General features: G+C 44.0%; 1 protein-coding gene across 4 annotated transcripts in view; it reads right to left on the bottom strand.

Annotated features, from left to right (window-relative positions):
• Positions 1 to 13,449, bottom strand: part of EIF4ENIF1 (eukaryotic translation initiation factor 4E nuclear import factor 1) — a 57,726-nt gene that overhangs the window by 39,484 nt on the left and 4,793 nt on the right. The gene's annotated exons all lie outside the window — the stretch shown is intronic.

The raw sequence follows: 13,449 nt of genomic DNA, 5'->3' as shown, positions 1-13,449 counted from the left end.
ACCATAGCCACTCTATTCTATCAAACATTAGAACTTATTCCTTCTTCAACTGTATGTTTGTACCCATATAATCAACCTCTTTGTATTCTGCCATCCCACCCACATACCTTTCCCAGACTCTGGTATCTATCATTCTATTCTCTACCTCCATGAAGTCAAGTTTTTTGGCTTCCACATATGAGCGAGTTTGGTTTTTTTTTTTTACTAACTTGAGAGTAAATTGCCTAAGTCATGATACTTTACTCCTAAATACTTCAGTGCCTATTTCCTAAGAATGACGATATTCTTTTACAGCCTGTTATCCAGCTCCATGAGAGAATTTGGCCCTACAGAAAATGACTGAGTGACTATTTTCTCCTTCTCTCAGGGATGTACTTAGCCGGTATCCAATGCACAGGAGAGAGGCTAATCCCTCACATATAACAGATGCTTCAGGGCATAAGGACTTACTTCTGCAGACTCAAGTTGAGAAGAACTGCCAGTTTTTTTTTATAACTACAGTTATCGATAATACTTTTTTCTAATCTACCTCCCCAATTCCAGTTTTGTAAACTGACCCAATAATATCCTTTATATTGATCTTCCCCCTCCAACACAGGATCCAGTCTAGAATCAGATATTTGATTGTTGTATCTCTCTTTGGTCTCCCTTAATCTAGAACATTTCTACAACTTTTGTCTCTTATGATATTGACATTTCTTTTTTTTTTTTTTTTTTTTTTTTTTGAGACGGAGTCTCGCTCTGTCGCCCAGGCTGGAGTGCAGTGGCGCGATCTCGGCTCACTGCAAGCTCCGCCTCCCGGGTTCACGCCATTCTCCTGCCTCAGCCTCCTGAGTAGCTGGGACTACAGGCGCCCGCCACCGCGCCCGGCTAATTTTTTGTATTTTTAGTAGAGACGGGGTTTCACCGTGGTCTCGATCTCCTGACCTTGTGATCCGCCCGCCTCGGCCTCCCAAAGTGCTGGGATTACAGGCGTGAGCCACCGCGCCCGGCCAGATATTGACATTTCTAGAGAATATAGTCCCTTTCTGTGAAAGAACATTATTCATTTTGAGTTGGTCTGATGTTTTCTCATGATTAGACTGAGACTAAATATCCATGGGGCAGATTACTAACTGAAGAGGTGTTGTGCGCTTCTTACACCATCACTTCTGGATGCCCATGATGTTCATCTGTCCTTTATCTGTGGTGCTAATTTTGATCATTTGGTCAAGGTTTTCCCTAGTTTCTCTACTATTTAGTTACTACTTTCCCATTTGCATTTAGCATGCAATCTGTGGGGAGACACTTTAAAATCATCCAAATATCTTGGTCTCCAGTTTTCCCCTCAAGTTAGCATCCATTAATGATTCTTGACCAAACCGCTCTTCATTTTGCTACTCTAGCCCTCTCTCCATATTTACCAGCCAGCACTTGGCATCATACTGTAAAGGCAAGTCCTCCTTTCTCCCGTTTATATACCTATGTATTATTGGTATGGACTCACAGACGCCTAGTTTTTTTTTTTCTTTTTTTTTTTTTTTGAGACAGAGTCTTGCTCTGTCGCCCAGGCTAGAGTGCACTGGCGTGATCTTGGCTCAATGCAACCCTCGCCTCTTGCGTTGAAGAAATTCTTCCACCTCAGCCTCCTGAGTAGCTAAGACTACAGACATTCGCCACCATGCCTGGCTAATGTTTTTTGTATTTTTAGTAGAGACGGAGTTTCACCACGTTGGCCAGACTGCTCTGGAACTCCTGACCTCAAATGATCTGCCTGTCTCGGCCTCCCAGAGTGTTGGGATTACAGGTGTGAGCCATGGTGCCCGGCCGACTCCTGGTTTTTCTGTTGGTCTATAACTCATTAATATCCTGAATTATGTGGTGCTCAAACTGTCCCAGATTTTGCCAGTGGGTGCCTTTTCAAACTGGCCCATGTATCTTTTTCAACATGCCATCTTTTTTTTTTTTTAAAGACTGCCATACGTTCTGGCTTATCTTGTATTCATCCTGTACCAGCCCTAGAATCAGCTATTTCTGAGAAATCCTAGTTTCTTTAAGTGGGGAATTGCATAAAACACCAAGGTCTTGGAACTGGGTATCCTCATTTGCTTGAAGGCCCTTTCAGTAGAGCTAGGAAATATACGCACTTACGTATACACACACATATATACACACATGCACACTAACACACATATCTACCCATAGATACACACACGCACACTAACACACATATCTACCCATATATACACACATGCACACTAACACACATATATACCCATATACACAGCAAATTACTGCCTCCTTTTGGCATACTTTGAAATATTTTTTATAATAAAGAAAAAAAAAAAAAGCAATTCCGAAACTTTCAGCACCAGTAAAATGCTGCAACTGCCTTGTAAAAAAGCACATACCACTATGCCATGACTTTGACAACACTCCCATCCCAGGCCTTGCAATAGGAGAATGTGCACTGACTGCTTCTCAGATCACTGATTCCACATCTTGGGGTGAGGATGGAGGGACAGATTTGCTCACTCAGCCCACAAGAATCACTGGGTATAGCGTACCATGAATTCTCTCAGTGTTTACAGAAAACTGAAGCATCTAAATGTTTTCTTCAGGACAAGAAAATGCCTTAGGACTAGATGATATTTTAGTTTTAAGACCAGGATATCAATCAGGCATTTGCATTTATTTAGGATTTATTTATGAATTACCTGTCTTATAAGTGGATAGAAATACGAATAAAACTTTGGAAGACTGAGATAAATAGAGTTCCAAATATAAGGAAATATCTGGAGGCTGTTCAAAATTCTGAAAAAAATTGTCGAAGAACTGACATACAACCTATAAATCACCAGTAAAGACAGGAGTTAGCTGGGTGCAGTGGCTCACACCTGTACTCCCAGAACTTTGGGAGGCTGAAGTGGGAGGATTGCTTGAGTCCAGGAGTTCAAGATCAGCCTGGGCAATATAAGGAGACCCCATCTCTACAAAACAAATTTTAAAATTCATTGAGTGGGCCGGGCACGGTGGCTCACACCTGTAATCCCAGCACTATAGGAGGCTGAGGCAGGTGGATCACTGGAGGCCAGGAGTTTGAGACCAGCCTGGCCAACATGGTGAAACCCCATCTCTACTAAAAATATAAAACTTAGCCAGGTGTGGTAGCGGGTGCCTGTAATCCCAGCTACTTTTAGGGAGGCTGAGGTTGCAGTGGGCTGAGATCGCACCACTGCACTCTAGCCTGGGTAACCGAGCAAGACTCCATCTCAAAAAAAAAAAAAAAAATTCATCAAGTGTGGTCCCTGCTACTCAGGAGGCTGAGGTGGGAGGGTCACTTGAGCTCAAGGCTATTGTGATCCACCACTGCTCTCCATCCTGGGTGAGAGAGACCCTGTCTCAGAAAAAGAAAAAAACAAAAAAACACTATGGGAGAGTCCAGAGACATCTGCAGAGCAAACATGGTGTCAGATCTATAGGGTTAGCAAAACTTTGGGGCTGGGGTGAGGGGTGCAGGGAGGATGGAGCAATAGTAGTTATGAAGGTATCAGATATTACTACAATACAGAAATCCTAAGGACAAAAGGGCTTAAAATTTTTCTAGTAGAAACAGGAAGGACCTTGCAATATAGTAAATACTTATACATAATGCTACAGGAAAAACCACTGCAAAGCAATTTTTTACTCTTAGAAGTAACTAAAGATTATCACATATTCCCTTACTACCCCATGCAGATACTAAACTAAGAACCATAATGTGCTTGTATTAACTCAAAGACAATCTTTCACACTTAAATGTGTAAATTCTTAATGTACAGAAGTTTCTAAGTGGTGTTTTGTTTGAAACCTTTACCTCCAAAGGTAACAGGGATCCCAATAGGTGTTCTCAATTACTACTACAGTTGTTTGCTGAACTCTATAATGATTTTACTTATTTATTTAGGAGTCACCTGGGAAAGGTTAACACTTTAACACAACCACAAAACATCCAGAAAAGCCTAATTTTGGTCCTATTGATGGGGAATCAAAAAATACTTTAACAGAAGTAACAGTCTTAAAGGAAAATAGGAGCCTAAAGAGAGAGAACAACTAAATGTAATATGGTGTCCTGGATGGAATCCTGGAACAGAAAAACCGTATTAGCTTAAAAATAAGAAACTGTGGGCCGGGCGCGGTGGCTCACGCCTGTAATCCCAGCACTTTGGGAGGCCGAGGCGGGCAGATCAGGAGGTCAGGAGATCGAGACCATCCTGGCTAACACGGTGAAACCCCGTCTCTACTAAAAATACAAAAAATCAGCCAGGCGTGGTGGCAGGCGCCTGTAGTCCCAGCTACTCGGGAGGCTGAGGCAGGAGAATAGCGGGAACCTGGGAGGCGGAGCTTGCAGTGAGCCGAGATGGAGCCACTGCACTCCAGCCTGGGCGACAGAGTGAGACTCTGTCTCAAAAACAAAAACAAAAACAAAAAAAACAAAAAAAAACTGTGGGCCGGGCACGGTGACTCACACCTGTAATGACAGCACTTTGGGAGGCCAAGGCGGGTGGACCACTTAAGATCAGGAGTTCAAGACCAGCCTGGCATGTCTGTAATCCCAGCTACTCGGGAGGCTCAGGCAGAATTGCCTGAGCCTGGGAGGTGGAGGTTGCAGTAAGCTGAGATCACACCACTGCACTCCAGCCTGGGCAACAGAGTAATATTCTGTCTCAAACAAACAAAAAATTAGCCAGGTGTGGGGGGTGTCCACCTGTAGCCCCAGCTACTTGGGAGGCTGAGGTACAATAATCGCTTGAACCTGGGAGGCAGAGGTTGCAGTGAGCCAAGACTACGCCACTGCACTCCAGCCTGGGAAAAAGAGGGAGACTTTTTCTCAAAACAAAAAAACACAAAAACAAAAAACAGGACATGGTGGTACGCCTGTTGTCCAGGCTACTTGGTTGAGCCCAGAAGATCCAGGCTGCAATGAGCTGTAATTGTATCACTGCACTCCAGCCTGAGTGATAAGAGACCTGTCTCAAAAAGAGAGGCTGGGTGTATTACTTAAGGTCAGGAGTTTGAGACCAGCATAGCCAACATAGCGAAACCCTGTCTCTACTAAAAATTAAAAAATTAGCTGGGTATGATGGCACATGCCTGTAATCTCAGCCTCACTTGGGAGGCTGAAGCAGGAGAAATTGGTTGAATCCAGGAGGCAGAAGTTGCAGTGAGCTGAGATTCTCCAGCCTCGGCAACAGAGCAAGACTCCGTCTCAAAAAAAAAAAAAAAAAAAAAAAAAAAAAAATTTCAAATTGAGAGGTTATTTGAAGTTAACGTTTTGTTCAATATAACCTTTCTTCTTACAGAGTTATTGCTCTAATCACAGAGTGATAAACACCAACTACTCTCAGTTAACAAGAGTTAACAAAATTCTCATTTTCACTTCCGTGTTATTCCAGTTTTCATTGTTGACTTTACATGCTTAGCATACAGAAAGGTGATGCTTAAATGAACAGAGGTACAAACTTCACAGGTCTGTAAGAGCAGAAGGCAGAGTAGCAAGCTAGTTACACACTGGCATTAACCACACCAGCAACATTATTTGTGCCAGGGCACACTTTTGACCAAATACAATGGCTAAAACATAGCTCACCCATCTATAGAGAATAAAGAGCCATTTTCTTCACTAATAGTCTGAGAAATGGGTTTAGAAACAAGACAACTCTTGGGTTGTAAAAACAGCAGGGAGTCACTGTAAACATCCAGGTAAACAGTATTAACTGTTCTTGAAAAGTAAGACTTCTTAAACCAGTTCCATGGTGTCAAGGAGTGTAAGACCTCCTATTTGAAACCATATGGAAAATGATGCGTTTGTGCAATTTCTGCAGTGAATGTTCACACCTTCAAAAGATTTCCAATGAACGCCAAAGAGGTTAAAAATTATTGCTTCCAATTGAGCATGTTTCTCAAAATATGGCCCAAAGTCCACCTGGACATTTAGGGAAAAATGAGAGAAAACTTCCTCACTGTTTATAGCACTAAATGTGTTACCTTCCAGCATGATCCTAAGATGCTTAAGGTGGTATCCGAGCACAAGAAGATCCCCTACGTAAGTGGGGAAGAGAGAAACCATGAGCTAAGTCAATACAGTTTGGGCCAGGCGTGCTGGCTGACACCGGCAATCTCAAAACATTGGGAGGCTGAGACCAGCTATCACTTGAGTCAGGAGTTCATGAGCAGCCTGGTCAACATGGTGAAACCCCGTTTCTACTAAAAATAAACAAATTAGCTGGGCCTGGTGGTGGGCACCTGAAATCCCAGCTACTATTCAGGAGGCTGAGGCACAAGAACTGCCTGAACCCAGGAGACAGAAGTTGTGATGAGCTGAGATCACGCCACAGCACTCCAGCCTGGGTGACAGAGCGAGACTCTGTCTCAAAACAAAACACAGTTTGCTCTCTTTATAACTGTCCACATAATATGTCCTGTGTGCCTAGTTCAGTGCTTCACATAGGCAGATGACTCTCGTCCCCGCCCCTTTAGGTCTTCCAGTCTCTCAAGTTTTTTTTTGGAGATGGAGTCTCACTCTGTCACCCAGGCTGGAGTGCAGTGGCATGATCTCAGCTCACTGCAACCTCTGCCTCCCAGGTTCAAGCAATTCTCCTGCCTCAGCCTCCCGAGTAGCTGGGATTACAGGCTCATGTCGCCATGCCCGGCTAATTTGTTCTTGTATTTTAGCAGAGATGCGGTTTCATCATGTTGGCCAGGCTGCCTGAGCTCAGGTAATCTGCTTGCCTTGGCCTCCCAAAGTGTTAGGATTATGGGCGTGAGCCACCATGCCTGGCCAAGAGAAGAGTTCTTAAACTTGCCATCTCATCAAGAGCCCTTAACATTATTCGTGGAAATACCCCTTTGGGATATTTTCAAAGAAAGCATTCAACCGTGGCTAAAGACAGAATACTTGGAAAGTGCCCACTCTAACTAGGAGTGCTCCCTTCTTATGAGTATTTCAAGAAAGGATGTGGTATTACCCTTTTGGAGAGATTTTTTTTTTTTAATCTATCCTTTTGGAGATTTTTTTTTTTTTTTTTTTGAGACAGGGTCTCACTCTCAGGCTGGAGTGCAGTGGCACGAACATAGTTCACTGCAGCCTCAAACTCCTGGACTCAAGTGATCTTTCTTGCCTCAGCCTCCCAAGCAGCTAAGACTACAGGCGCATGCCACCAGTTAATTTAAAAAAATTTTTGTAGAGATGAGGTCTTGCTGTGTTGCCCAGGCTGGTCTGAACTCTTAGGCTCAAGTGATCATCTTGCCTCAGCCTCCCAAAGTGCTGGGATTACAAGTGTGAGCCACTGTCCCTAGCCTGGAAAGTGTTAACCCATGGGAACTTACTGATCACGAATGAATTCATTAAGATTACCATACGGAGAATACAAGAGTTAATACCTGAGACTTCACTTTTTGCACAGGTTACTAAATCCTGACTAGGCAAGAACAAGCTGCTAACTGCCCAAAAATCATACACCCAAGGAAGCATAAACATATTTTCTTAGTTGCAGCAGCCTTCCTTAAAGAAAATGGGTCAAGCCTCCCAAAACCTATTGGGGAATTGCTATTATGAACACCCATTTTTGGTGATCAGTATTAAAGTGGAAAGCAAATGAATCTCAACAAAAGCCCAAAAGAACGATGGTTAAAATCCTTATCCATTTCTTTCTGCAGAAATCCTATGCAGAAGCAACTATGCATTCTGATGGACATTCTGGCATTATGTAGAATTTCATGTAAGTCACATTTATGGAAGGGGGATTAAAAGGGAAATATTCCTGGCCGAGCGTGGTGGCTCACACCTGTAATCCCAGTACTTTTGGAGGGTGAGGCAGGCGGATCACTTGAGGTCAGGAGTTTGAGACCAGCCTAACATGGAGAAATCCCATCTATACTAAAATTACAAAAAATTAGCTGGGTATGGAGGCGTGCGCCTGTAATCCCAGCTACTCGGGAGGCTGAGGCAGGAGAATCACTTGAACTCGGGAGGCGGAGGCTGCAGTGAGCCGAGATTGCACCATTGCACTCCAGCCCGGGCAACAAGAATGAAACTCCCTCTCAAAACAAAACAAAATAAAACTAAAACAAATGGAACAGGCAGAGGCCGGGTGCAATGGCTCACATCTGTAATCCCAGCACTTTGGGAGACCAAGGTGGGCAGATCACTTGAGGTCAGGAGTTTGAGACCAGCCTGGCCAACATGGCGAAATGCTGTCTCTACTAAAATTTAAAAAAATTAGCTGGGCATGGTGGCACATGCCTGTAATCCCAACTACTCAGGAGGCTGAGGCAGGAGAATCACTTGAACCTGGGAGGTGGAGGTTGCAGTGAGTCAAGATCGTGCTACTGCACTCCATCCTGGGCGACAGAGCAAGACTCTGTCTCAACAACAACCAAAAAGGAACAGGTAGTAAAAAGCAGTCAGAAGCTATTCTCTACGGTCTTACCAGCCAGCCCGTTCTAAGAACTTCCAGTTAGATAGGTTTTCTGGACAGCCGACACACTAAGATTGAATATATTTTTTTTTCGAGACAGAGTCTCACTCTGTTGACCACGCTGGAGTGCAATGATGCAATCATAGCTCACTGCAGCCTCAACTTCCCAAGCTCAAGTGATCCTCCCACCTTAGCCTCTTGAGTATCTGGGACCACAGGTGCACACTACCACCCCTGGCTTTTTTTTTTTTTTAAAGAGATGGGGTCTCGGCCGGGCGCGGTGGCTCACGCCTGTAATCCCAGCACTTTGGGAGGCCGAGGCGGGCGGATCACGAGGTCAGGAGATCGAGACCATCCTGGCTAACACGGTGAAACCCCGTCTCTACTAAAAATGCAAAAAATTAGCCGGGCGAGGCGGCGGGCGCCTGTAGTCCCAGCTACTTGGGAGGCTGAGGCAGGAGAATGGCCTGAACCCGGGAGGCGGAGCTTGCAGTGAGCCGAGATCGCGCCACTGCACTCCAGCCTGGGCGACTAAGCGAGACCCTGTCTCAAAAAAAAAAAAAAAAAAAAAGAGATGGGGTCTCACTATGTTGCCCAGTCTGGTAGTGAACTCCTGGGCTCTATTCGTCCTCCCACCTTGTCCTCCCAATGACTTTTCATACCACAATTTTACCTTCTCCAACATAAACAGGTATCCTTATATTAGCTTAAGAAGTTTGTAACTAAATTTGTCACAGAAATGTTACCTGTTAGAGTTACTACTCAGTTTATGAAAGATACATTTGAAGTTATCAAACAAGATTTTTATACAGGAAAAACTGACCACCTGATTCCTGTTTCAACCTAGGATTTAAATCACAGTTACTCTTTTCTCTGGGGATTGGCTTCAAGTCTTCTGATTATATCCAAGAAGGCTAGGATTACTCAAGTCAGTCACATCAACTGCTTGTCCATTTTCCTGATTGTTTTAAAGGAAAGACAAACATGGCTGTCCTGACTGCTATGACCAATTGGCCTACCACACGAATTAGGGTGGCCTCCTTTACAGATCCCTGGAGACACTAATGACTACAATAATGCCACTTTGTAACTAGTCAAGGTTATGAAGAGTCCACATGGGGCCAGATGCAGTGGCTCACACCTGTGATTCCAGCACTTTAGGAGGCTGAGGCAGGAGGATTGCTGAGGTCAGGAGTTGGAGACCAGCCTGGGCAACGTAATGAGATCCTATCTCTACAAAGAAATGAAAAAACAAGCCATGTGTGGTGACACACACCTGTAGTCCTAGCTACTCAGGAGGCTGAGGTGGAAGGATCACTTGAATGCAGAGTTCAAGGCTGCAGTGAGTTAACTGTACCACTGCACTCCAGCCTGGGTAACACAGTGAGAGCCTGTCTCCAAAAAAAAAAAAAAAAAAAAAAAAATTCCACATGAAGTTAAACTAAGATAATTCAACATTCACTTTTACCTTTAACACGCATGTTTAACACTGATCAGTATCAAGCTGAATGTTCTGAGTGTCTCTGCTTTTATTCCCTGTCCAACTGGCAGATGACAGTCATTTAATAAGGAATCAGTGGCAAAATACAGGAGCAAAAGAAGAACAGCATAACGTATGTATCCTCTATAAGATTAGTCTATTTGGCCGGGTGCAGTAGCTTACGCCTGTAATCCCAGCACTTTGGTAGGCAGCAGCAGGTGGATCACTTGAGGTCAGGAGTTTGAGACCAACCTTACCAATATGGTGAAACCCCGTTTCTACTAAAAATACAAAAATTAGCTGGCCATCGTGGCACATGCCTGTAATCCCAGCTACTCAGGAGGCTGAGGCAGGAGAATTGCTTGAACCTGGGAGGCAGAGGTTGTAGTGAGCCAAGATCGCAATACTGCACTCCAGCCTGGGTGACAAGAGTGAGACTCAGTCTCAAAAAAAAAAAAAAAAAAAAAAAAAAAGAGTCTGTTCACTTGAAGAAAAAATCATGGATCTGAGGCTGGGCGTGGTGGCTGAGGCCTGTAATGACAGCACTTTAGGAGGCCAAGGTGGGTGGCTCATGAGGTCAGGAGATCGAGACCATCCTGGCCAACATGGTGAAACCCCTGTGTACTAAAATGCAAAAAAATTAGCTGGGCGTGGTGGCGCACGCCTGTAGTCCGCGGCTACTCAGGAGGCTGAGGTAGGGGAATTGCTTGAACCCGGGAGGCAGAGGTTGCAGTGAGCCGACATCGGGCCACTGCACTCCAGCCTGGCGACAGAGCAAGACTCCATCTCAAACCAAAAAACAGAAAAAAAAACCCACATGGATTTGAATAGCAGAATGGCCTAAAACATTTCTATTTTGTATTTCAAGCAGAAGACGGCATTGCTAACAGAATAGCAGGTATTATATTCCTTAATAACTGGTGAACAAGTGCCTCTGGTGAAGAGAAAGTTGAATTAGCAGCACTGCCAGGTGATTTTTTTTTTTTTTTTTGAGACAGGGTCTCTCTTTGTTGCCCAGGCTGTAGTGCAATGACCCGATGATGGCTCACTGCAGCCTCAAACAATTCTCTCACCTCAGTCCCCTGTCCCTCACCTCTGAGTAGCTGAGACTAGAGGCAACATGCCACCATACCCAGCTAATTTTTAAATTTTTTTTGTAGTGACAGGGTCTTGTCATCCTGCCCAGGCTGGTCTTGAACTCCTGGGCTCAAGCAATCCTCCCATCTCAGTCTCCTTAACTGCTGGGATTACAAGTGTGAGCCACTACACTCAGTCAGGAGGCGATCATTTCTTTTTTTTTTTTTTTTTGAGACGGAGTCTCGCTCTGTCGCCCAGACTGGAGTGCAGTGGCGCAATGTCGGCTCACTGCAAGCTCCGCCTCCCGGGTTTACGCCATTCTCTTGCCTCAGCCTCCTGAGTAGTTGGGACTACAGGCGACCGCCACCTTGCCCGGCTAGTTTTTTTGTATTTTTTAGTAGAGACAGGGTTTCACTGTGTTAGCCAGGATGGTCTCGATCTCCTGACCTCGTGATCCACCCGTCTCGGCCTCCCAAAGTGCTGGGATTACAGGCTTGAGCCACTGCGCCCGGCCTAGGAGGCGATCATTTCTTAAGCCAATGGTTCTCAAACTTGAACCAGAGTCAGAATCCCCTGAAGAGCCTGTTAAATGCAGAAGGTTAAGCTCTACTCCCCAAGTTTCTCCTTTAATACCACTGGGAAGAGGCCTGAGATTTGTATTTCTAACAAGTTACCAGATGATGCTAATGCTAGTTCAGGGACCACACTTTGAGAACCATTGTCTAAACCACTTTTAAACCACAACTTTCAGGTGAGACTCCACTCTATAACCTCCAAAAGTCCTTCAACATGATCCAATCACTTTAAAAATGCATACTTAGATACTACCAAGATATAGCTTTTGGTCTTAGGAATCTGGCCTAAAAAACAGACCAGCATTTACAACTTAGGGGCTCCAGACCCTCAGGGTAACAGGTGCATATGATAAACCCACTTATAACTATCCCACACTGAGGTTTAGGAGTAGGCCTGAAAGCACCCAGTGTGACTCTAACTTGAGTTCCTAAGATATTCTTGGAATCACAATGAACATCATCTGAACCCCAAATAACAACTATGCATCCTCTGAGTTACTTGACACCACCAACACCATTTATCAAGTTCTCTAAGGAAGACTAAAGCCTTGATACTCAAAGTATAGTCAGTGGACCAGCAACATGTGCACCACTTGGGAGTGGGTTAAAAAGCAGAATCTTCAGGACCACCTCTCCTTACCACTCAGAATTCCTTCCCCAAGGCCTAAACATGATTCCCCAGGCATATTAACATTTGAGAAACAAGCTGAACTAAAGATGTCTTAGCACAAAAGGAAACTCTGGTACATTATCCTGAAAAGCACCTGACCAAAACATCTGTACTTCTTCTACTCATGGGGGAGAAACAAAAACTCTTCGAGTTCTGAACAACAAACTACTAACATTATCCCAGAAAGCAACTGAACACTAAACTAAGAAGGATCAAAGGTTAAGGGGCCAATGTCTTTTTTTGACCCTGTAAGTAAACATACACACCTACAAGTTTCCACAGAATACACCACCTATTAAAAAAAAAAAAGTCACCGGCCAGCTCACACCTGTAATCCTAGCACTTCGGGAAGCCAAGGTGGGCGGATCACCTGAGGTCGGGAGTTCGAGACCAACCTGACCAACGTGGAGACACTCTATCTCTACTAAAAGTACAAAAATTAGCTGGGTGTGGTGGCACATGCCTGTAATCCCAGCTACTCAGCAGGGTGAGGCAAGACAATAGGTTGAACCTGGGGGACGGAGGTTGCCGTGAGCCAAGATCACGCCATTGCACTCCAGCCTGGGCAACAAGAGCGAAACTCCACCTCAAAATCACCAGTGAGAACAGTTTCCCTTTACTGCTTCCAGATCTAGCCCATGAACTTGAAGTGGCAGAAACATCATTAGTCTATTTATTCCAGTAGTTTGATCTCAGTGTATAGAAAAGGAAGAAGGATGGTTTGAGTATTATTCCAGTTGTGGAACTAACATATTTATTATAGTGCTAGTAACATATAATCATTTCAAGCTCTCTTTAAAGGGAGAAGACTTCGTTATCCCCAAGTCCTGCATAAAATTACTAGAGTGTTGAAAAACATGAAAGTACTACCCTAACACCGCCTAAACACTATCCTAAAATTGTCATTAACTAAATCCTCTTAAGAGTAGAAAGTAAACCTATTTCCAATTAATTTGGTAGAAAAGACTTAAATCTAAGCTCCACTGTCATTAAGCTAAAAAATGCTTTTAACCAGTTCTTCAAGGCACATTTATCTAAGTATGACAGAATTCTGAGGCTGGACTGTCAAAAATGGACAATACTGAGGTTCTTAATCTTTACTGCAAAGAAACATAAGTCCTACCCTAAGAAAGAGAAATTATCTTCCTAAAAATGACTTAAGCATAAAGATAGAAACATACACAAACATGAAATATACTTTTTTTCTTT

Source organism: Theropithecus gelada, chromosome 10 (assembly GCF_003255815.1).
Source record: "Theropithecus gelada isolate Dixy chromosome 10, Tgel_1.0, whole genome shotgun sequence".
Taxonomy (NCBI): domain Eukaryota; kingdom Metazoa; phylum Chordata; class Mammalia; order Primates; family Cercopithecidae; genus Theropithecus; species Theropithecus gelada.
This window is presented reverse-complemented; position numbering and strand designations above follow the sequence as displayed.